A 26426-nucleotide genomic window follows, 5' to 3' on the forward strand; every position below is an offset into this window, starting at 1 on the left:
AAGCCAAATGCTGTGGGCCTTCCCATGACATGCAACAACACTTTCCTTGCCAGTCTGATCCCTTAGGTTCCCAATTGAGATGTGGCAGCTTTAAACAAGGCTGATCACCAATGTGTTTCAGTGAACAATGCCTTTCTTAACACCTTCTACCAGTATGTTTGTCAGTTTTTGTAATTTATAATGGTGCTTGAATATGTGACATAAAACATCATCTGATTTTTCTAAGAGTAGATGAAGAGAACCTTGTTAAACAAATGAAACATTAAAAAAAAATCCAATAACATATTTTCATGTGGAAAAAGTAAGTGAAAAATTAGGATTATCATATAATTTAAAGGTGAGATCAGAGTCTGGTGTTTTCAGTCAATGGGAGGACAATCAGGATCCAGCAAAGCCTGATCTCACATACAGCACAGTTGTGGATGTTTATCATGGCTCGAACAAAGGAGGTATCTGAGGACCTCAGAAAAAGAGTTGCTGTTGCCCATAAAGCTGGAAAAGGTTACGAGACTATCTCTAAAGAGTTTGGACTCCACCAATCAACAGTCAGACAGATTGTGTACAAATGGAGGAAATTCCAGTCTTTCAAACACCCAACTCCACTCTCACTGCACATCGCGTTACTTACTTTCTCCTCGCAGACACAATCCAGTGGGGTGGAATGTTGGTGGGGAACAGGCCTGGGTCTTCGGGGGCCAAGGGGACCAGTGTCCTGCCAGCCTAGTCTGACCCTAAACAGTATCATCAGAAGTTTAGGCTTAAGCCTAAATAGATTACTTTTGGTAATCTACAACACAACACAGTTTACTACATCAAGCATACAGCAACTCTGTGATCCCTGCAAACCTAGAAATTCTATGCAAGCTACTGCAAATCAATGTCTGTCATTGGCAGAGTTGCATGTGCATGATGGGTGCTTATATGCAAGTGCCGAACAGAGGTTTGCAAAGACCTTGAACTTACCTCCAGCATGTGGATTGCATAAATACAGAGCACTGCAGAACACTCACAGCAGGCCTTGTCATTATCATAATGAGTTATTATGAGTACAAGCCACTGGTCAAATTGTTTTTCAAATGTTTAACATGCAGAGGACCAGTAACTTGTATCCTCCTGACTGGTTTTGAGCCTCATTTATATTCTCCAGAACTGCAGATTAGGTTTGTGTCAATTTGCAGAGGAAAATAGAGAGCGCTTGAAGTCCCTCTGCTTTCCAGAAAATCTGTGCACTGACCACTAAGGAAAGCAGATGCTCTTCTAGGGATGCCCCGAATCCTGCATTTGGTTCGGGATTCTGCCATTTTAAGCAGGATTTGGCCGAATCCAAGTGCCTGGCTGAACTAAATCAAAGACCTTAAAACCCATGTGACTTTTCGTTACACAAACCAGGAGCTGAACATTTTTTTAATCACACGCAGCACAAGGTTTTTCGGAACCCCTCCTGATGCTAAAATGCATATGTATGGATTAGATTCAGTTTGGGATTCGGCCAAGTCTTTCGTGAAGGATTTACTTTACAAAAGAACACAGTGAGGGAGAAGTTGCACTACACTGTGATCCTAGGGAGGGGGAGTGGTTTCTACAAGTAGTATTGTTTCCAATGGCACTTACATCTGGACTCCAGCCTAGGAGAAATTTTATCACAGCCCAGTGTAACTGCAGGAAGGTTCTCTCTCTCTCCACAATGCCAGATAATGTCTGGGAGAGGCTTAGGGGGGCTGGGAGAGGCTCAGATGCAGAGTTCCATTGTCAGTAATACTGAACTGAATCCTTACAGTTATAGTAATGTGTCAGTATTGCTTTAACACCCAGCTTTATTCAACAGAAACACTAAGCGAAAATTCGCCAGCGTGACGTCATTTCGGCACTTCACTGATCTACTAACGGTCTCTGACATAATTTCACCAACTTCTTTCTGGCGAAAGAGCGTTACTACGCTACTCTACCATGTTACTACATTTTGATTTTACTGAACGTTACCTCTATCGCCAGACTTGCCTTCGCCACCTCAGACCAGGCGAAGTGCAATAGAGTAGATAGGAGTTCCTCAAAAAATAGTTGAAAATGATTCTAAGTCCCAATAAAACACTGGCGTCTTTTTGTTTTACAGGGTGATAGGCTGAAAAAGATTGAAAATTTTTATGGGGCACCCTCCTTCCCCCCTACATTTGATAACATATGGCACCTAAACTAAACTGTGGGCACACGTGTAGGGCAACATAACACCTCTATATAATTTTATTAAGGTTCCCTGGCCTTGTGTAGTGTAATGTATTTGCTGCAGCATATACGGCCATTGTACTTTAACTGCACGCTGTGGGTACTGTGGGTAAAAACATGAAGCTTTATGTGCAGTTTTGCACCTAGCAGTTTGCAGTTGCCTTCATAAATGAGCTCTAATAAATTCAGGATGTACAGTATTATACAAAAAAAATATACATTTACACTAGGAACCATGCTTTAAGATTATCCAATAGACAATGTTGTAAAAATGGGATTTGAAAATCAGGCAGTAAACAGAAACACTCCAGGCATAGAACTGTGAGCCGGGCCATTCATACTTATGGTTTCCCTCTCTATCCCAGAGCAAGTGAATACTCATTTGGGGAACCTTCATTGAAGACATCATTGCAAATAGAATTATATGTCTCAATACACTGCAATTGTAGTGCAAACTGACCTGTTAAACCTTTTGGTTCAAGAGAGCAATGCTAAAACCCACAAAGCGATTGGAAATATAACTGAAAAATGCTGTAGTAAAAGCAAAGTCTGAAACTTTAAGCTAGGATACACTGCTGCCATGCAGCATTCAAGAAAAAGACTGGTTTCCTATTACCGAATATTAAAACCAGATTGGTTTCTCAAGCCAATCTTTTGTTTAACAAGAGACAGATCTGCCATTGTCCAGTCGACCCTTGTTACAACAAACTCTGGGCAAACACAAACTCACACCTTAACCAAATATCGGTAATGGTACTCAAGTCAATTTTGTCACCTAAACATCTTTTACATCCATGGGCAGGGTACACAATGCTCAAGATCACCCTGAGTAACTTTGATTATAAATATATATTTTTTCAGTTTTCTGTAGGTTTTTAGATTAATCATATGCATGAAACTGCATGACACCATGTGTGGCATTACCCTAATACATGCATCTACCTCTACAATTGTTGTTCTAAAGATTCTTCTCAAATTTTGAATAACTGATTATTGTTGCTTTTTCCCAAAGTGGTAACCCCATAAACAAAGGCCATATATGATCTTAGCAGCTGTCATTTGTCATGGACTTCTCAAAGTGTAGCCCTCCGCAATCACTTCTTACATAGTTACATAGTTAATTTGGGTTGAAAAAGACCAAAGTCCATCAAGTTCAACCCCTCCAAATGAAACCCAGCATCCATACTTACACACGCTCATACCGATCACTCTATACACTCTCATAAACTATATATACCCACATCTATACTAACTATAGATTTTAATATCACTATAGCCTTGGATATTATGTCTGTCCAAGAAATCATTCAAGCCACTCAAATACATTAACTGAATCAGCCATCACAATATAACCCAGTAGTGCATTCCACAACCTCACTGTCCTCACTGTAAAGAACCGACGTTGCTTCAAATGAAAGTTCTTTTCCTTTAGTCTGAAGGGGTGGCCTCTGGTGCAATCATTCTCTTTATGGGTAAAAATGAGCCCTACTATTTGTCTCTAATGTCTTCTAATGCACTTGTAAAGTGTAATCATGTTTCCTTGTGAGCATCTTTAATCCAGAGAAAACAATGCCAACCTTGACAGTCTACCCTCATAATTTAAGTTTTCCATCCCTCTAACCAGTTTAGTTGCACTTAATCTCTGCACTCTCTCCAGCTCATTTATATCCCGCTTAAGGACTGGAGCCCAAAACTGCACCTCATACTTCAGGTGAGGACTTACGGGGACCTATAAAGAGGCAAAATTATGTTTTCATCCCTTGAGTTTATGCCCTTTTTTATGCAAGACAGAACTGTATTTGCTTTAGTAGCCACAGAATGACACTGCCCAGAATTAGACAACTTGTTATCCACAAAAAAAACCTAGATCCTTAATGAAACTCCTAACACACTGCTATTTAGTGTGTAACTTGCATTTATATTATTGATCACACTTTGGAATAGTAGGGTAACATTTTTCAGGGTTATTTCAAGTTGCATTTGCCTAACCTGGCTTACCTTTGCCATTCTCTGCTAACTTCCAAGCTGAACAACCCCAGCACCTTCCTTCCTAGTCATGTAAAACTCGGGCAGCACTGCTTCATTCCCTACTCGGCAGCCGACAACCGTCTAGAGAACTGTGTCTGCAGAAGTCAGAGGGATTACAGCAAAGTGGAATAGGACTGCATACATTCAGCTTTTTTATAAAAACCGTACACATTTTTTAATGACAATATGTTAGAGATATCTTTCTTTGCGACTAGGGAACAGTATGAAGAGGTTTTATTTTTTGCCTTTACATCCCCTTATAATAATCAAACCTACTGCATTGCATTATGAAATTGAAAAAACATGTTTTAAAATAATGATATTTAATTTAAAGCAGTTTCACCATTTCTTTATAAAGATCACTGTTTTCAAAGCAGCAGTGCCACCTGCCTGACCAAAAGTAAAGACTCACATTGGTCTTAAATGACAAAACAATCATTATTTTGACACTATTTGTGTCAATTCTGGGGAAATGTAAAATCTGGTTACATAAAATCAGGGTTATACTGTATTGGAATCACACGATAGTAAGAGAACCCATAAAATGCCTCACAATAAAAAAGCATAATGACAAAAATATCATTTTATTGTGCAAATAATGCTACAGGTTAAAGGGAACCTCTATATCAGCAAAGTGGATATTTCCAGTTTGTGGAAGAAAACTGAGCCAGTTATGAGCTTTGGTGGCCAAAGTGTACCTTTTTTAGGGCACTGAAAAATAAAGGGACTTTTCTTTTCAGTACAGAAGAAAATGATAAAAAGACACTTACCCAGAAGGTTAGATATTGTGCATATTTTCTATCTCTATCACTCCTGGTGGTCACACAATATACTGTATATACTTATTTTCATTAACAAAGATGTAGCAAAATAGGGCTTAACAACAAAAGGAGAGAGCTAGGCAGAGGTTGACTGCATTTTAAGGCACTGCTGAGATCAAACTAGCACATTACAAGATATATGGTTTATGGATCCCCAGTTCCTGCTTTGAAATGAGGACAGATTATATTCTTCTCATACATGGTGCATATCTTAACTTCTGAATATTATGTCACATAGTATGCCACCTAGCCCTTTATCTTATGTACTCTAGTGACCCTTGAAGAAGGAGAGTCCAAGTTCACCATGAATAAAGAGATAATTTAAAAATCATCATGGGAGACACTTGGTGGCAGATTTATCAAGGGTTGAATTTTCAGTTTATGGGAGTTTATAAGAACTCTCATAAACTCGATTTTCGAGTTAAAAATTACTAATCAAATTTTTAAAAAAAAAAAAAAAAAAAAAATATATAAATTTTTTTCAATTCTGGTGAATAGGATCAACCCGCAAACTGGAATCGTATTTGAATCAAATTCAATTCGAGTTTTTTCTCCGAAAAAAACTTGTTTTATCAGATGCCGACTCCAAATTGATTACAGAATGTCCCCCATAGTCTAAAGCAGCAATTTGGCAGGTTTAAAATGGCGAATAGTCAAACTTGAATTCTTAAAGGGCCAGTACACGATAAATTTCAAAATTCGAATTATAATTTTTTTTAAAAAAACTTGAATTGAATTTTAACTAATCCCTAGTTGAATTACACCAAAATAAACTCAAAAATCCAAATTTTCAATCCGACCCTTGATAAATCTGTACCTTGGTATTATCTCAGATGTGTAAACATGGTGTTAAAAAGCCTGCGCAATCACCTTATCTGTCTCATAGTGGAAAAGAGTTATATGGCATCTGTTTATATGCTCAGAGTGTTTCCATAAAAACAGAGCTATTATATTAATTTGTAATATATGCCTTGGGTCGTTTAGTATGTGACAGTATTTATGTTAGAGTGTCTCTACTGAGACAGAAGACTTTGCACTAAGTTTATTACATTGAAAGAAGCTGAAGATGGTTTGCACAGTCTCTGTTCCAAAAATTCTAATTTCTCGGTAGGAGCAGCATTTGGATGCACCCGCTTGAACCTTTAAACTGGCAAGACAAATTACTATAGGGACAACATGTGGCAAGTTCATCAGTGAAGTGATAGTGTGTTGTGTAAATAAAATATAAGCAGGTAACGGTAGCTGAATTTAAAAGTTAAATTTGACAGGCAATAGAATGGAATCAGATGATATACCAAGGCAAGGAATTAATACAGGTATTGTAAAAGATTGTAAAAGATTAATACAAACAAAGAAAACACTTGCCTAGATGGCAAATTGATTTTTACAGAACCTTTTGACACCAGTTTACTTACTAAGTGAGGACAATGACTACAGTTTCATTTAAGACACTCTCTCCAAACAGCAGGGTGCAGAGATCGGTATCCACATGTAATTCATGAAAAATAGCCAGCACAGTCACTGGAACAATGAAAGAAAAGAATGCAGTCATTATATTCAAACTAATGAAATCATTATAACTGTCAAACCCAGCTCTTCAATGTAAACAGTCTTCCCAATGTGAAAATCAATGCAAGAGATCATTGACAATGACAAAGAACTGTCAATGGAACTGGTCAAGTGTAAGAGGCAGTTTTTAACCCAGCAATAGCTTAGCAGCCCCTAACAAAGTTACCTGTTCCCAAATCAGCATCTCTTCCCATTACAATGCTATTGTGTTTAATGGCTGCAAATGTTAATGAATCAAACTGATAATGCTGTTTGCCATGATTTTCAAATGTTTATGAACTAAATCTAACGGAATATATCTATAGCGCTTTTTTTAAAAACTGAAATTAGTCAACATCAAGCTCCACTGTATGAAAGAATTACTGTTGAAAAGGTGAGTTAACCATTTAGAAAAGCCATCGGTGAAGGAACTCATGAAGAAGCCACATTGTAAACAGTGATTTTGTTGTTATTTATACTGACTATAAGAGCAAAAGGTATTATCAAGCAGGTAAAAATGATAGATATAAATAGGAGCACCGTGCCTTAACTCTCCAAAAAAAAAAAAAAAACATCCAAAAGAAATCCAATATAATGGTTTTATGACCAATATGGATTCATACATCTTGGTTAATATCAAGAAAAATTACTGTTTTATTATTACAGAGAAAAAATAAACTACATTTTTTTTGTGCAACAAATTTTTTAAGTCTATGGGCATAATTTTTGATGCGAAACGCAGCGAAAATTTTAGCTCATCGTGGAGGTGTTACAGGTGTGAACAATGCAGGAGATTACAGTCTGATTTTGAGGTGTATACTTTTTAAAGCTCACACAAGGTAAGGAATCACAGCAGGCAGGTTTTCATGTGGGGGCCACACAAGGCGGGATGCAGGCCGCCAGTTTGACAGCACTGTAGTAGTGCATTGTACTTTGTACTTACTTGGACACGTATTAAAACAAGCTATCATTTTACTGAAGTCTGTCAAGATTTAAAATCGTTCTGCTTTTTCCTGTGAAACGCCAAAAAACAGTTCTTTGTGAAATAAATAACTTTATTCTGCACCAGCTCAACTGTTTGGATCGCTCAACCTTACTTGTCAAAGGATATGCTGAAGCAGAAAAATAATCATTTCTCCTTCTCATCTCTCGGCAACTGCGTCTATCTGTTTGTATTAATCCCATCACAAAACATATCTCTTCTAGAGGCATCATAATGTATAACCTCAATTTAAAAAAGGACCTTCTGGTTATTAATACAGAACTGTACCTGTGAAAAGGGAACACAAGTTAATTTAACTTAATGATTTTGTACTTGAGAATAGTGTTGGGTGAATTTGGGCCATTTCGCTGAAAAATTTGCAAATTTCCCGGGAAATTCGGAAAACGGCGAAAAATTTGTGAAATGGAGTCTTGTTTTTGACGCCGGCATCCGTTTTTGAAGCCAGCGTCCGTTTTTTTGGACGACGGCATCTAATTTTTTTTTAACGCCCTAGAATTTTCACTGGTGAATTTTCACGGCGGTTTCGCGAATCGCTGGAATTCGCCACAAATTTGCGCTTAGCGAATAAATTCGCCCATCTCTACTTGAGAAAACCTTTCACAAATCATCTCCCTACTTTTTCCAACACTTTTGTGTTGACTTTTAAAACCTGCAGGTTACAATAGCACTAAGGTGTAACTGAAAATGATGTCTCAAAATATAATGCCTAAAAAAAAGGCAGGGGCGACTTTTGCGCCCCCCCCCAAAATCCTCCAATGTAAGGAAATAGTGCTCCTTCTGCAGGATCCTGCATTAAAATAGTCACTGCTGCACTACAAGTTGGAGGGGTATCACCCTCTCCCCAGCACCCCAAAGCAATTGCATTGTGAAGTGCTGGCTCTTTCTGAAAGCACAGGATCAGGCTCCAATATTACAACTAAAAAAATATATTTACAGGTTCAAGGAATACATTTAAAATGGTAAAATGAATTATTTGCAATGTGCACAGTGTAGAAATAAAAAGTATCCCATTAAATCATGACAGAATTCCTTTATGAAAAGTCGTCCTAGATGAGAATGTTTATAGTGGAAAAGAGTACAGGTATGGGACTTGTTATCCAGAATGCTCAGGAACTGGGGTTTTCCAGATAACGGATCTTTTCCATAATTTGGAACTTTATACCTTAAAAAAGTGCTATATGATAAAATCAGCTGCTATATGTTAGTGTAATTATAACCCTGACGTAGCATGTAACTGTGTATCAGAACATATGCAAGGATGGTCCCCTACCATTAATAGCAGCAGCAGCAGAGGTTTTTTCATTAAAATCTCCAATCACTAAATGAAGAATGTGTGTGAAAATTGCTACCCTTAGCTCATAGAAAAAAAAAAGCGCATGGCATATCTTTTATCTTGAAAGAATAACAGATAATTTCAGTATGGGTTTTTATGTAAAAGTGTTTTATACTTAACCATTGGCACTCCATTATTCATGTTCTACACCGAGATGATTATAATTTAAGACATCTTACAAAGTAGCTTGAACAAATCAGCATTGCACTTGGCTGGTGCATTAATACATGTACGTAAAATGATATAATGACATATATTACAATTCAGACTTAAAAAAGGGATGTGTGGACATTTTATGCAATGTAAAAATGTTGCATAACAATACAAAACTACTTTTCAATATAGGTATAGGATCTATTATCAGGAATGCTGGAATGGCCAGGGGTTTTCATAATTTTGGATCTCCATACCTTCAAGTAAAAACCATTTAAAAAAGAAATAAATAATGATGGGCAAATTTGTCCCGTTTCGATCCGCTGGAAAATGTGCAAATTTCCCGCAAGATTTGCGAAACGGCAAAATATTGCTGAAATGCGAATTTTGATGCTTGTGTCAATTTTGACGCTGGCGTTAAAGTCAATGGTCATCTGATTTATGTTCATGTGCGACGGTTTTGACGCAAGCAAATTTTACGGCGTGCCTCCAAAATTTTTCGACACCGACGAATTTTCGCAGCAGTTTCGCAAATTTATAAATGCGGAAATTTGCCACAAATTTATTCACCTATCACTAGAAATAAACCTGCCACCAATATGGTCAGGCTCAATTACAAGGTATGGTTTTATTATTATAAAGAAAAAGGAAATCATTTTAAAAATTCGAATTATTTGCTTAAAATGGAATCTCTGGGTGATGCCCTTTCCCATAATTCATCACTTTCTGGATAATGGGTTTTCAAATAAAGGATCCCATATCAACACACAATAAATATGCAAGTAACCGAGTCACAAAAACACGCACCACAAAAAATTACCTGGATCAGTAGCTGACATAAGTGAGCTGAAAAATAAGCAGTCTGTGAAGTGGAAGCCATCCTTCTGTATCTGTCCCAGCTGCATCATTGCTTTAACAAAGTCATACATTATCAACCTGTCAACGAAACACAGTTTTATTACAGGATTTACAAAACTCAGACCTTCTAAGCAATAAAATAACTGTCAGCGTGACAATCTCTATAGAAAGCAAACATGAACAAGTGTGTGCAGCACATCAAAGGCTTTTCATCAGCTAATTAATGGCAAATCTCTACAGACCTACAGCAAGTGATACTACTTACATTTATTCAAGAAGCAGATAAAGAAACTCTCATGTGAAAACAAGGATTTATACAAAAAGCTAGCCATACTCTAGCCCAGTGATCCCCAACCAGTAGCTCACAAGCAACATGATGCTCACCATCTCCTTGGATGTTGCTCTCAGTGGCCTTAAAGCAGGTGCTTATTTTTCAATTCCTGGCTTGGAGTCAATTTTAGGTTGCATAAAAACCAACAGTACTGACAAACTGTAAGGCCCAAAGGCCTCAGAGGTAGTGAGGACCAAGGGAGGAGATAACAATGTCCAAGTTCGCGGTACAGATAAGGATGAGACGAAAGAATGGTCAAACAGGCAACAAGATCAGTCCAGGCAGAAGAGGTTCAAGGTCGAGGAATTCAGGCAAAGGTCGGTACACGGATAACAAGGATTTCACAAGATCACACCCAGGAGTAGCAAGCTAAAACCTATAATTGGGCACAGGTGAATTCCCAGAGCTCCTTAATATAGTCCCAGGTTTGGCGCCAATTTGGACGCATCGGCGTCATAACGTGTGCGCGGACGCGCTGGCGTCAGCGACCAACGCGCTGACGTGTGCGACTGACGCCGGCGCCAATTATTGACGCCGACGTCCATTCCGTCGCCGGCGACCAATCAGAGTGCGGGAAGAGGTCGTCATCATCCGGCTGCGTCCGTGAGGAACCAGGAAGCCGCCATCTTGGACGCCATCTTGGCCACCATTTTGAAAACCGATTTTGGACTCCATTACACAAACAGAGCCTCCTTTAGGCTGCCAGTCCAGATAGGGGCTAACAAATATTCAATCACAGACCTTATTTGGCACCCCAGGAACTTTTTGCATGCCTGTGTTGCTCCTCAACTGTTTACATTTTTGAATGTGGCTCATGGGTAAAACAAGGTTGGGGACCCCTGCTCTAGCCAACATTGTCTTCCAAATAAACCTGACCTATTTGCATACTTTTCAATGTTTGGAAATAGAAAACTGGTGCATTGTAGGCCACACCCATATACACCAATGATCCACTTCCTAGTAAATGTCACTATTTTTGGAGTCCATAATTCTGGACTGTTCTGCCTCATTCAGGACAGCTGGGGTATGTGTTTATGAGACCAAAGCAACAATCTGGTCAAAGATGTCATGTTCCTCTAGATGGGTCTGCATACGTCACAACTGTGATATAAATATTGCTAGAGGGCAAAATGTAGGGGTCTGCAAACTGAAGGTTGCAAAATGAATGCATTTTAGCACACATATATAGCAGGTATAGTGTTTCTAAGTTGAAAATGTGTGGCAGGGTCGGTTGATGGCATCTCACACTGGTTTGGATCCAATTAATTGCAACTCCCATAAAGCAGGCATTGGTAAAATAAGCCCAGACCTTGTTTCAACTGTGTATGCTCCATGCCAGCAATCACAGCAATATGGAACTGAAGTCCTGCAAGATGTTGTTTGCCAACTGTGCTCTGCAACTCTGCACTTTTTAATGCAAGCTTATAGTGGCTGTTTTGTAGGTGTCCAATGGTTGTGGTTTGGGAGCTGGAAGCCTAGTAGGGGGCTGGGGTTCTTCTTACACTTTTGTTCTCCATGAATTCTGTTTTACGGGCTTTTCTTGGTGCAAGTGGATATCAGACAGCACACACAGTATAAAGAAGAAGAAATCTCTGTTTAAGAAGTTATTAGGAGATAAACTTTTTACACTCTAAGAACTTTTCATTAAGATTAATGATGTTTTTTGGTCTGTTTGAAAATGCATGCAAGACATCATCATTATGCATCTGCATAAAGTCTTGAAAGTATCAACATTTTCTTGAACAACTAATCTGCCTAGAAGTTCAGTTTCAGTAGAAAGCAAACTCCAGTTTGGACCCTAGTGTCAACTCCATTTGACCCTGGATAAAGTATCAAACTTCCTAATGTAGGAATGCAATACATTTTGCTCAATGTGAAGAATTTTTCCTTTCTTCAGATTTAACATAGGTTTTTCAAACCTTCAAAACCATACAGCATTTCAGCCAGTATTAAGTGTATGTAGTGGAACTTTTTACTGAAAGCGTTGTTAGGTTTTTGCTAAAAATTTGCAAAACTTCCAAGCAAGTCTTTAAAAAATGCAGAACTTGGAATTATACATTTGCAATGTAATAATGGTCTGATAAAGAATATTGCTATATAAAGAATATATATTCTTACAAAGAATATTGTGAAATGCAATTTTTTATTTATGCATTTTTTCCATTTCCAAATGATTTTTATATTCATCCTCTGATATCTTGGTATATTTAGTGCAATAATGGTTGCTGTGAGTGCTGTAAAGTGCATTGAGTCCCACAGTAGGAAGGCTTTATATTCCAGCTTCTTCTGGTTGCTATAAAGCACTTTCAGTCCCGCATAAGAGAATAATAATATATTCTATTCTGTGGATTTAAGGTTACTTTTGGCTTTCTTTTAACATAAATCAACTGCAGTAAAAAGAGTAAAATATAAGTCAAAGCATATTAGATTCCTCCATTTCCTAGACCATTTTACATTAATCCACAAAGTTCATTTGGGTTCATACATGGTATGTAGTGATGGGCGAATTTATTCGCCAGGCGCGAATTCGGAGCGAATTTGCGTGTTTCTCCGGTTCTGAAAGCATTCTTAAGGTCAGCTATTCTTATGCTAAAAAGTACTGTTTATCATTTACGTTATCTTCAGCTATGACTTAACCCTTTCACTGTTGGCCAATCTGTTACTTTTATTGCTGGACCATTTTTCAACATTTTGCGCTCTTTCCCTTTAGGGACTTTTTCCTGGGGGTAAACTCATATCAGAAACATAATTTATTTTATACATGGGAACACAGCAGATTTGGAAAGGTCTGTGTCTCTTGAACACACCAATTCCATAAATATACAGTTTTATTGAGATTTCTCACTTGTATAGGTCAAATCTCCAGGCAGTACACTACCACATTTCCAAGTGCCGCTCCAAAAATGGCATATTTCTGATTTCAAGCCCAAACATTCCACTAACAGTAGGTTTACCCTAGAAAACTACACATTATTGGAAAGAACAGATTCTGTTAAATCCAAAATGAATAAATAGTAGTGATGTGCGAATTTATTCGCCAGGCATGGATTTGCAGTGAATTTCCGCATTTTGCTCCCAGTTACCCCCATGATTACAGCAGTGTCTGTGTTCAACAGCACTGTATTCATAAGGGGTAGGTGGGGTAGGCATTTAGGTATCTCAGCTTACAGACACACAGGCGGTAAGATCAAGGTGGGTCTGTGAGTGACCCTTGATGCTGTACTGTGCACTTTGTGTTGGAATTTTATCTAACACATGAAAAGTATCCAGAAAATTGTATGTAGATCAGCGCCTATGGCAACAGAGGAGCAGAGGAGTTTGGAACACAGTGGTGAAGCGCAGGGAGCTTGAGCGCTGGGGTTGCCATGACAAACACTCGTGGAGGGCCCTTAAGAAAGGGGAACACACAGGTAGAGCAACATGCCTCTGAGGAAGCCGATTGGTAGGCAAAACGTGCCAGGCAGGAAGTGAAGTCACACCCCATCACAGGGGAAACATACACACCGGCAGGATCCCTTCATAGGAGTACTCAACTTGGGAACTTCTGTACATATATGTGACTAACTTCAGACAGCCAAATGTGAGTGGAAATTTGTTTTTTAACTTTTTAAACATAATAAATGGTGTTACACAATTTTTGGATTTGTATTTCTCTATACTGGAGCCCAGAGGGAGAGTGAAAACTGCAGATAACACAATACGGGCAATATACGCAATGTTCGTCTTGTGAGTAGGAATTTTAGATAAAGGTGGTGGCAATTGCTTGGAGGTAAAGAAATAACTGCATGTAATCTATCACAAACCAAAATTTAAAAGGGGAAGTACACCTGAAAGAATATTTTCCAACACTGGTTGCTTTCGCAATATTTTAACTTGCTACACAATATTTTGGTTTCTGCTTTCTCTGTTGCCATAGGTCAGTGATCCCCAACCAGTAGCTCGTGAGCAACATGTTGCTCTCCAACCCCTTGGATGTTGCTCCCAGTGGCCTCAAAGCAGGTGATTATTTTTTAAATTCCTGGTTTGGAGACAAGTTTTGGTTGTATAAAAACCAGTTGTACTGCCAAACAGAGTCTCCTATAGGCTGACAGACCTCATAGGGGCTACCAAATAGCCAATCACAGTCCTTATTTGGCTCCCCATGAACTATTTTCATGCTAGTGTTGCTCCCACCTCCTTTTACTTCTGCATGTTGCTCACGGGTTCAAAAGGTTGGGGATCCCTGCCATAGGTGCTGATCTACATACAATTTTCTGGATACTTTTGGATGCAGCTGAGAGACTGTGGGAAGAATGGCAAGAGAGAGTAAAACTAAAGGACTGACTTTTTTCCTCAAAAATAACTTTCTTATAACATGGTGAAGAGTACAGCCTTATCCCCAGGCAGAAAGACTCTGTCAGTGTCTATTTGGATTCGATCGTTGGACTTGTGTTACTTTGCAGCTACATTATTCTAGTGAGCCACGAGAGGCTTTTAGAGCTTTACCAGTTTATTATCCTAACAAGCATCCAGTTTTCTTTCCTTCCTGCACATTTACCATCTCCTACCTCATAAACATCATGTGTCATTAATATTTCAGTATATGGCCTTCATTAGCCTACTTCATGCAACAACTAGTTGCTTGGTCATTAAAGCTCTACATCTTGATCCAGCCTGCCGCACATCTGAACTCCTGTTATTTCTTGCCTGGTTACAGCCTTGTTCCGGAGTCCCTGCTTGTATCCTTGTTCTCACGCTCCTGGTTTTGAACTCAGGCCTATTACATGAATTAATTTATTTATTATTCTTCATTTAAAAAAAACATTACTACAGTTTTAGTCACTCATTTTGTCAAGGCTTGGCATTGATACTTGCTCCTAAGGACACTATTTGCACTTTAACATATAGTTGCGATCAGTGCTGCTACATCCTTCCCGTCTGCTCTTGTAAATCAAAGTATGTCTACTGACGCAGACTAAACCTGGAGCTCTAGGGTTCATGCAGTGGCCTGCGACACATACCACATGTGACTAAAGAATTGGGTACAGGCTTTATTTTCATGCTGAGCACCAGAAATCACCTGAACACCAAAGAATTGCAGCTCAATTTTGTCTAATGTGCATGTCTTTTAAAGCATTGCCACCTAAAAACCCCACTTCCCCCCCCCAAGGTCAAGTTAGAAGTGACTGTCCACGTTCACTTGTCCACGTATGTGTTATCAATGAACTTTTCACTTAAAACTATCAACATCTCTTTCTCAGAGGGGTCTGGTAAAAACTCCACAATTGTTAAAGAGAACTTTGTAGCTAAGTGCAGAGACACACGCTCAGATTTGGGGAGATTAGTGGCCCAGCAACAAATCTCCTCTTCTTCAGGGCAACAAATCTCCCCGAAATGCTTCCCGCCGACTAGAATGTAAATCACTGACGCTTCGTTTTCCGAAGTTGCCTCATGAGGAAACTTCGGGGGACTTCAGAAAATTAAGTGCTCCAAGTGTCATCCCACCGGCGATTTAGATTCTAGCCGGCGGGAGGCAATACGGGGAGATTAGTCGCCCCAAAAAAGAGGCAATCTATCGCCGGGGCGACTAAATCTCCCCAAATTTGAGAGTGTTTCTTTTCCCTAAGGCATAGTACAGGTATAGGATCCCTTATCCGGAAACCCGATATCCAGAAAGCTCCTAATTATGGAATGGCTGTCTCCCATAGACTCCATTTAATCCAAATAATCCAAATTTTTTAAAAATGATTTCCTTTTTCTCTGTAATAATAAAACAGTAGCTTGTACTTGATCCCAACTAAGATATAATTAATCTTTATTGGAAGCAAAACCAGTTTATTGGGTTTATTTAATGTTTAAATGAATTTCTAGTAGACTTAAGGCATGAAGACCCAAATTATGGAAAGATACGTTATCCAGAAAACCCCAGGTCCCGAGCATTCTGGATAACAGGTCCCATACCTGTAGTTTAAATCTGATAGGAGAAGATATAGTAGCCATTGTAGGGATTTGCAAAGGTGATTTACTGGGTGACGTAGAGGAGTAGCGGCATTTTGGATCGATTGTAGAGAGGATGTGAGTGAGACAAAAGCCAATAAGGAAAAAGTTGCAATACTATAACAGAGATGTGCATGAATGATAAGATTAGAATCAGCTAATAGGATCCCATATTTTTAGTTTAGACAGAATAATTAATAGAGACAATTACTAATATGTTCAGAATTACAGCTTGTAAGTTGCTGAGCATTAAAGTTGTACATTTTAAAATCTATGTTTCAATTGCTGAAATGTAAACTATCATTGATGAATTTTAGGAAAATGGGCCCAGAACTTTTCTTTTTTTTTTTTTTTTTTTACATCAGATACCTGTAGCTAAATAGAAACGAAAACACTTATCTAAGACCTTTACACTAAATATACATAAAATAATTTAGTTAACCTTTCCTTTTAACTAGAAACCTATTTTCTTTATTGATTTTGTTGCCCTTTCTCGACATTTATTTAATACAATCGCTAATGAGCTGCTACCAACACTGCAGGCTGTACAAATGGTAAGGAATTAACAAGGACTCAAAAGCACAGTTTATTTTCAATAACAGTTCACTGAATGTACCCCTGGACCTCAGGGTTCCAGGGATAAACATCTGTCACAATAATGTTCAGATTTCTAAATAATACATTCTAAAATACTGCAGGCAGAAATGCTAAACTTGGGAATAAAATAAGAATTTGCAGCCTTTGTCAGAGAGTGTGGTTTTATAGCTGGAGAACAAGGATTTGAACATTTCTGTAAATATACTTATATATTTGTAAATTGTCTGTCAGTTCTGGCATTGGGGCATTTCCTAAGACGAGGTACCAGGGAAGACACTCTCTCTGCACATTTGCTTAATGCTTCTTTTTCTGATCTCAAGGAAAGTTAATGCCTGAATGCCTTTAAAGAGGAATAAATCTGTGCAGCTCTCTTCTCATGTGACTGTGCTGCTGCCCAAGGGTTTATGAAATGCAGGATAGCTCAGGAAGTCAAGAGTGTATTAGTCTAATAATCCTTCCATTGGATTCTTCTACTACATTTCCTGTGCTATAAACTCTTAAGAGGAGGATTCTTCTTGAAGAGCTAAATCCGCTGATTAAATTCAGCCTGGTTTCTGCAAACACAAATCAGCTAAATTGCTGACAGCTCGCTTCCTGCACAAGAACTTCCAAAAACCTCATTAAATATTTTATTTCTCGAGTTTCCTTTACAAAGCTTTATTTATGAGGTATTAATGAAGATAAAATGAAAAAAAAAAAAACCAGCGTAAAAGGATGATAATCCTTGCTAATAGGCTTACTATGCACAAAAGGCCTTGTTGGGATAAACACAATTATATGTAAATTTTCTGCCATAACACAAATGCGACACCTGTTTGCAATGGGAGTCCTGTTTTGGGGTCTTATTGGGACATTGACTTTTTGCTAGGTTCAGGCACTCTGCTTCTTCCCTCCAGATCAAGCGCTGTGAACTATTTGCAAAGAGTAATTAACCCCTGAACTGCCATCCATGCTGCATGCTCTGTACAGAGGAACATTATTATTATTATTGTTATTATTATTAACATGTATTTTTAGAGTGCCAACATATTGTGCTGCGCTGATTATTCACATAATGTATAACTTCACGTTGTATAATTTTTGTTAAATGCCACAAAATACTGTATATGGGTATTGAATAAATAATAGATAATGATAATAAATCAGAAGCTATTTTCTTCCTTTTTTGCAAGTTAAACGGTCACTCTCAATTCCTTCCAATGTGTACTACTCGTTTTACAAAAGTTGCTGCAGATTTGCAATTCAGAAAAAAAAGCATTACTTCAAAGAAATTGACAAACACTATGAAAGGAATTAGACTGTAGACATAGACAATATGGGGCCCATTCATTAAGTTCGAGTGAAGGAATAGAAGAAAAAAAACTTCGAATTTCGAAGTGTTTTTTTGGCTACTTCGAACATCGAATGGGCTACTTTGTCTTTCGACTACGACTTCGACTTCGAATCGAACTAAAAATAGTTAGACTATTCGACCATTTGATAGTCGAAGTACTGTCTCTTTAAGAAAAAACTTCGACCCCCTAGTTCGCCACCTAAAAGCTACCGAAGTCAATGTTAGCCAATGGGGAAGGTCCCCATAGGCTTGGGTATCTTTTTTTGGTCGAAGGATAATCTTTCAATCGTTGGATTAAAATCCTTTGAATCGTTCGTTCCAAAGGATTTAATTGTTCCTTCGATCGTTCGATCGAACGATTATTCCTTCGATCGTTCAATTGAAAGATTATTCCTTTGATCGTTCGATCAAACTATTTGCGCAAAATCCTTCGACTTCTATATTCGAAGTCGAAGGCTTTTCATTCCCCAGTCGAATATCGAGGGTTAACTAACCCTCGATATTCGACCCTTGGTACATTTGCCCCTATATGTGCATCAGGGATTAAAGATTTGCAGGGTTGTTAAAACTCAGCACTTCTCTTGACCTCTAACACTCCAGAAAAGAATGGTGTTCAACTGCTCAAAGCAATTATATAAATTATTTTTTTTTAACTTAAAATTTTTTATTGGATAAAGGTGCATACATATCGTAGTTATACAAACAATATGAATTGAAAATGAACACTGCATAACAGTTTAGTATATTTCAAGGAGATAAATTACATTCAGAAACAAAAGGAGAAGTTATCCATTTTTCTTTTAGAGCAGAGAATCATACATTAAGTAGTGGAAGGTGTAGAATATAGGCAATTCCTACATATCCTCAAGTTAACCAACAATTGTGTAATGATGGGAAGAAGCATGGGAAGAAGCCAAAGAACAATCAAATCCGGGTGTGTCTATATAAGCAGGTCAAAGTCTACTGTTTAGGTTTAGGCCCTTTTTTCAGAATGCCCGACAGTGTACACATCCCATTTTGACCACACTTTCTCCCATTTATATCTGTTACCCCTAATGTTGGCCGTCATATATTCCATCTCTCTCATATCTTTCACCCTATAGATAACATCCTCTATTTTTGGTGGGAAGGCCGATTTCCAAAGGGCTGTAATAGCCAATCTGGTAGCAGTTAGAATAAAATTTGTAAGTCTTTGTTCTGCAAAAGTGATATCTGGGAATGGCCTGCCCACCAAAGTAGTATAGATGTCAAGATGGACGTTTTTAGAAAGAACATTCGTTAGTAGCTCCTCTACTTTGTGCCATAATGATGTTAATTTGGGGCACTCCCACATTATATGTTGCTGCGTTCCTCTAAGACCACAACCTCTCCAACACAACGGGGAAGTGCCTGGAAAAATACGGCTAAGTTTAGCTGGAGTGTCGTACCAAAAGAACAATGATTTATAGATGCTTTCTTTCTGTCTGACACATGTTGCACTTCTGTTTGCATTTTCCCAAATTTCGGACCAAACTTCCATAGGGAGAGGATCGGAAGTGATTTCCTCCCATTTTAACATATAAGGATGCTTGGGGAAAGGGCTGGCTGAAATAGTCATAATATTATTGTATAAAGTAGAGATCAAGGCTTTCCTAGGTAGACCTTTTAAGCATATCCTCTCAAATTGGGTTAGGGAGAGGGATGATGTGCCTCGGGAAAGGCCTTGACCGATGAAATAAAGTATTTGTACCAATTCATACATCCTATTTGGTGGGATAGAGAACTTAATCTTAAGTTCCTCAAGAGTTCGTTGCTTGAGAGTTAGGGGATTTAAAAAATCATAAGTTCTGGATAGATCTTGTGCACCCCAGTAGTTTCTAAAGTGCATCGAAAGACCAGGAGGGAAGGCAGCATTTCCTAAGAAAGGAGTGACCAGTGAGTGGGGGTTGGCTAGACGATATTTTGCCTTGCATAGCTTCCATATCCTCAGAGTAAATGACATTGGAGAGAGGAGTGGACCAAGTTTTCTATCCTTTGGGACCCAGAGAAGAGAGCCAGGATGTATTGGAGTAATCCATAGCGTCTCTATATAAGCCCATTTACTCGTGTGATTATATGTGGTCCACCCAGGTATATGTCTTAAGTGAGACGCCTCATAGTAGGCCCTCAAGGATGGGACCGAAAGACCCCCTTGTGATTTACTAGTGGTCATAAGAGTGCCAGCTAATCTATGTCTGCGTTTGCCCCATATAAACTTAAAGATAGACGTCTGAAGATCTCTAAGAACTAAACGGGGAACCGCTATCGGGAGGGTCTCAAACAGGTACAAGAGCTTGGGAAGAATCGACATCTTGATCACTGTTATGCGACCCAACCATGATATAGTATATGAATTCCACTTAAGGAGGGATGCCTTGATCGTTTGTATCAATGGGGGAAAGTTGGCCTGATACAATTGACTATATGTTTTAGTTAGGTGAACGCCTAAATATTTTAAGGAGTGAGTTTTCCATTTGTACGGGAACGAAGCTTCTAAAGCCTCTTTGATCGGTCTGGGAATATTCAATGGGAGCGCTTCTGTTTTATCTATGTTTAATTTATATCCTGAAAGTTGGCCGTATTGTACCAGAAGTTTATGTAGGTTTGGCAAGGAGACAACTGGGTTTGTCAGGGTAAGGAGGATGTCATCTGCGAATAGGGAGATAACAAATTCCTGTTGTTGGATGACAGGCCCAGTTATATCTGTATGGTTTCTAATGGCCGAGGCTAGAGGTTCAATGCTCAAGGCATATAACAATGGCGACAAGGGGCACCCCTGCCTAGTCCCATTGCGGATAGGTATCTGTTTATGAGAAGCTTCCGGTAATTTAAGTGAGGCCGCAGGAAACGAATATAAACACTGAAGAGCTTTAAGAAAGGGGCCCCCCATGCCCATGTGCTCTAGTAGGTCAAACATAAAATCCCAATTGAGGCGATCAAAAGCCTTTTCGGCATCTAGGCTAAGCAATAATGTTGGTGTTTTGGTTTTGTTCACAACATCAATTAAATCAATTGCTCTACGAGTATTATCACCTGCTTGCCTACCATATATAAAACCAACTTGATCTGTGTTTATGAGTCTGGGCATGAGGGGTCCCAACCTGTTAGCCAAGAGTTTAGTAAAGATCTTAAGGTCTGAATTCAAAAGGGCTATAGGTCTGTAGCTACCACAGAGGCCAGGATCCTTACCCTCCTTGTGTAGTAGGGTGATATAAGAAGACAGCATGGATTGGGGGATGGGTTGGTCTGACATAAAAGAGTTAAAAAGCTTAGTCAGGTGTGGGATCAAAAGTTCGCAAAATTTTTTATAATAGGCATATGAGTAGCCATCTGGGCCAGGCGCCTTTGAAGAAGGAAGAGACTTAATTGTGCTCTTGACTTCCTCCTCAGTGATTGGTTTGTTAAGAGTTTCAAGCTCTATTGGCGTGAGAACTGAGTGTACGTTGTCTGTCAAAAAGGATTGTCTGAGAACTGGAACGCTAGTGCCTAATGGAAGTTGAGGAGAAGGAAGATTATAAAGTGAGGTGTAGTATTCCTCAAATGCCAAGGCAATCCCTTTTGGAGAGAACGTTCTTTCTCCATTTGATTTGTCTATGGAAACTATGGCAAATGAGCAATCTGTTCTCTCAATTTCTTAGCCAATAAAGAGTGTGGTTTATCCCCTCTTTCATAATATTTTTGCTTGGTCCATTTTAACGCTTTCGAGATGTCCCCTGAGGCAAGTAAACTAAGTTCTTTTCGAACCCCAAGAATCTCCCTACGAAGTTCAGCTGTTGGAGTACGATGAGCTTTGTGTTCTAAATGGTTCAATTTGTGTAGTAAAGAGATCCTAGTATGTGATTTAGCTTTTTTCCGAGCTGTTGCTATAGCTATAAGTTTACCCCTCAATACTGCTTTATGGGCTTCCCATAAAGTTGAGATCTTATTCACTGAGTGAGCATTGTCTCTAAAATAATCTAGGATCGATTGGGATAAATCTTCGCAAATACGAGAGTTATTCAATAGATCTTCATTTAACCTCCAATGCGTAGATTTCCGCACTGAGGAGGTCAGATGAATGTCCAGTGTAATAGCATGATGGTCTGACCATGAAATAGGGATGATATCTGAGGAGGCTGGATATGCTAACAAGTCCCTGGAAGTCAAAAAAAAAATCCAGTCTAGAATAAAGCAAATGGCGTGCTGAATAAAAGGAAAAGGCCCTCACATTGGGATGATGTACCCTCCAGATATCCCTCAAATCTAATCTATGAATTAGTTGGCGAAATCTTTGACATTGAGATTTATAGTGCTTGGAAAGAGGGGGGTGAGAACGATCCCTGTTTTCCGAGAGAACTAAATTGTAATCCCCTCCAATAATAATAGGATAATCGTAATCCCCTCTAGCTTTAGGAAGGGTGGTTTTCAAAAACCGCAGCTGATTCTTATTGGGGGAGTAGATATTGGCTAGCCTGAGAGGTTTGCCTTCCAAAAGGCCATCCAATATCAAATAGCGACCTTTAGGATCTGCCTGAATACCTTGAACCTCAAAGGGACAATTCCTATGTATTAATGTCATAAGGCCCGCTTTTTTAGAGCTAGAGGTTGCTTGATAAGCAGTAGGATACAATTTAGTTATGAATGAGATATTGTCGGATGTCCTAAAGTGCGATTCTTGAATCATAGCAATATCGGGACGCAATCTGTGTAGCTCCCTTCTGAGCATATATCGTTTCATAACACTGTTCAAACCATTCACATTTAATGTTAGACATTTAACCATGGTGACTTATAGGTAGGATAAGCTTCCTTGAACATTCATTATACCAACAGTTTTCCCAAAGCCCAATCTCAAACCGAAAATCTATAATGGGCTTTAGCAAATGTAATAATGAAAATAAGGCATGGTATAGAGAAAAAATCTCGGTAAACCATCCCCAAAGGTAAAATAGTGAAAATAAGATATGGTAAAGAAAACAAATCCCGGTGAACCATCCCCAAGGGTAAAATACAGAAAACAAACCAGAGAAAATAAACAAAAACAAACAAAGTATACTTATATAAAAGGAACTCTGTAAGTCGTATCCCATCTGAAGGGAGCCAGTAAGGAAAGATTCAGTTAGTCGCAGCTCTACCGCCAAATCAGGCAGGTATTGGGACCACAAGATAACCATATCTGTGTTGGGAGAGTCCCAGGTGTCAATGAGTAGGGTAGAACTAAACAAAGAAATCGTCAGAGACTCAGTATCCGGAGAGATCTATTCTCAGAGACCATAATACCAAAGGAGGATGCTCAGGGTGCATCTTTAGGGGGTGTCGATCGATGAGTGCTGGTCTTCACCTTTTCCCAAATGGGTGAAAGTCGGGTGGGTTGTAGCTCCGTCTTAGCCGGTGTCGGTATTTTTGGATCCAACGTAAGCAAGCCGAGATCATGTAGAAATTTAGATCCTTGAGTGTGATCCTGTAACGTATACTGGCGGTTCCCCTTTGACACAATCAACCGGAATGGGAAGCCCCATCGATAGGGGATATTATGTTCCCGTAATGTTTGAGTTGTGGGGCGAAGTTCCCTTCTTTTGTTCAGTGTAATTGGTGAGACATCATTGAAAATCTGCACTTTCTGACCTTGATGGTCCACATGTGAGCAATTTCTAGTTTTAGCTATAATGCTGTCCTTGCTCTCAAAATAGTGCAAGCATACAACAATGTCCCTAGGCGTTGTGACGTTGGGAGGTCTGGCTCCTAGGGCTCTATGGGCCCTATCGAACCGCCATGCTTCTACCGGGAGATCCGGATTAATGGCTGAAAAGAGTGAGCGAAGGAAGGGCCTAATGTCTTGAGGAGAAATGTTTTCAGAAACCCCTCTTACCCATAGGTTTTGTCGTCTGGATCTGTTTTCCAGATCTTCCGTATGGGACTGTAGGGAATGGAGCTCATCACGTAGTGTGAAATTCTCCTCCTCCATTTGATTATAGCGTGTGATAAGATCGTCAACCTTGTTTTCAAGTTGATCAGTCCGGTCCCCAAGATTAGTTATATCCGCTTGTATATTTTTAAGAGCCAGGTGAAAACTTGCCGTAATCGAGTTTGTTAACCGCTCATGGAGGTCTGTAAGCTGTTGCGCAAGTACCTGTACCGTTACCAGGTCTGGGCCTTGTGTCTGCGGGAATGCGGTACGCGGTTGTATAGTGGACTCAGTGGTGAAGTGACCAGGAGAGGTAGCTATCGAGTCACTGTGTCCCGGAGAGCTAGATGGAGAGATATCAGCAAGTGCGCCATTGTCAGAGTCTCCGGCGCCATCTTGGACACGCTGTTTCTGAGATGCCGACTTCTGAAAATAAGGAGACATTGTGTCGGGTGAGACCTTAGTTCGGCGTTTCCCCAGCTCGACACGCTTTCCTTTGGTGCTCATATTCGCCCGATTAGCAAAAGTTTGCAATATAGAGGCTAAGATCGGGTAATATATCTCCCGTTGGGACGGAGCTCTCTGTCTGTGCGACCGTCCTACGTCATGGCACGCATGCGCCCCTATATAAATTATTAAATGAATCTCCATTGATGAAAGCGTCAATTCATTAAACGTTTTCCTCGCGGTCAGGAAAGTATTAACTGTTCTTAAATTTGTTTGTTTTTTTAATCTGCCTTTTAGTTAGCAGGCACCGTAATCCAGCACTGGAAGTGTTAATGTAACGATTCACAGTTATTTTGCTTTGTAGTTGTTTTCTACCAGAAATGCATATTTCCTTACTGCTGAGCTGTGGGAGGCTTCTAATCATCTAGAAAGTTATTGCTCAAATTGAACAGCATAGAATCCATGTACTTATTCCCCCTGAGCAAGCCTCTTTCAAAAGCGAAATGTTCCATATCTCACGGCCTGATAATTGACTTCCCAGTTTTGTTGCAATTTGTCCCTCTGCTGGTGTCCTGTGTAACAAAGCTAAGACCTGGAAGAACCCCTTTCCTCTGTAGACCATCTCTATACCATCTGCTTGCTCAGTTTCTCTTGTGTTGCTGTTATGATCCCGTGCTCAGTGTGCTTTATGCTACTTTGCTTTGACTTTTAATGGTAAACATACTTTATCTTCCTTTTCTAGTTTCTTAAATATTAGTGTATGGTTTATTGTGTGGTTATAAATATGAATGGAGATACTGTAGCAAGTTTGCCTTGACAGAGGTTATACATTTATATAAATTTATATGAAACAGCTTCCACAAATGACATCTTTTTTCCTTAGGCAACCTCTGCCGTTAGGGGTATCACACACCCCATGTTTTGATAGGTAATGTATGTACAGACACTAAAAAAATGTGTGGACTTCCTCCTGTTGCCAGTAAATTAGCAGTCCTGCTGTAATAAGCGATAGGTCAAAAGGATACATTTTATTTTGTTTGGTTTTTAATTGCATTTGTGTTCTTCAAGTTTCTGTTAAAAGAGAACTATCACGAAAATGAAAATGTAATATAAGCTTCCTCATACTGAAGTTAGAAACTTTCTTAATACAATCAATAAAACATTCTGCATTGTTTCTGAAATAATCAAGTTTATCTTCACTATCCCCCTCTCAGCATCTGTTTCTCTTCATTCTGTCTTCATGCAGGAGTTGGGTGTCATTGAAAGTTAGATCCAATATATCTTATAGGGGGGCTCCTTTCCTAGCAGATGTATTAGAGCTCACTCAAATAGCCAGTACAAACAAAATCTAACAAAATAACTGCCTTTTGCACAAATTAAGCATGTAGAGAGACATAGGGGCAAATTTGCTAAAGCACAAAGTGACTAACGCTAGCGCAAATTCGCCAGCGTGACATCATTTCGTTACTTTGCCGATTTACTAACGGGTGCTGGCGTGAATTCGCTAGCGAAGGGGACCTACTCTAGCGCTACTTCGCACCCTTACGCCAGGCGAAGTTGGGCTATGGCAAAGGGACGTAACTACACTAATTCACTAACTTGCGCATTTTAGCACAACTTCGCTACCGTTCACCTCGGAATTTCACTCTAGCGGACGTGGCGACCTCTAACTTCACCCTTTGATAAATACACCCCATAATGTCTGGTGATTTTAATACAGTGAGCTCTAATACATATTCTAGGCAAAATGAGCCCCTCCCTATCATATATATTGGATCATTCATGTGACACCCAACTGCTGCATGAAGAGAGAATAAAGAGAAACAGATGCTGAGAGCTCTAAGTGAGATCTTCTGAGCCAAAAGCTTGGCATTAG

At 39.2% G+C, this 26426-nt stretch overlaps 1 pseudogene; it reads right to left on the reverse strand.

Moving 5' to 3' along the window:
* LOC108717464 overlaps positions 1 to 26426 on the reverse strand; it is a 330982-nt pseudogene that overhangs the window by 256567 nt on the left and 47989 nt on the right.

Source organism: Xenopus laevis, chromosome 5S (assembly GCF_017654675.1).
Source record: "Xenopus laevis strain J_2021 chromosome 5S, Xenopus_laevis_v10.1, whole genome shotgun sequence".
Taxonomy (NCBI): domain Eukaryota; kingdom Metazoa; phylum Chordata; class Amphibia; order Anura; family Pipidae; genus Xenopus; species Xenopus laevis.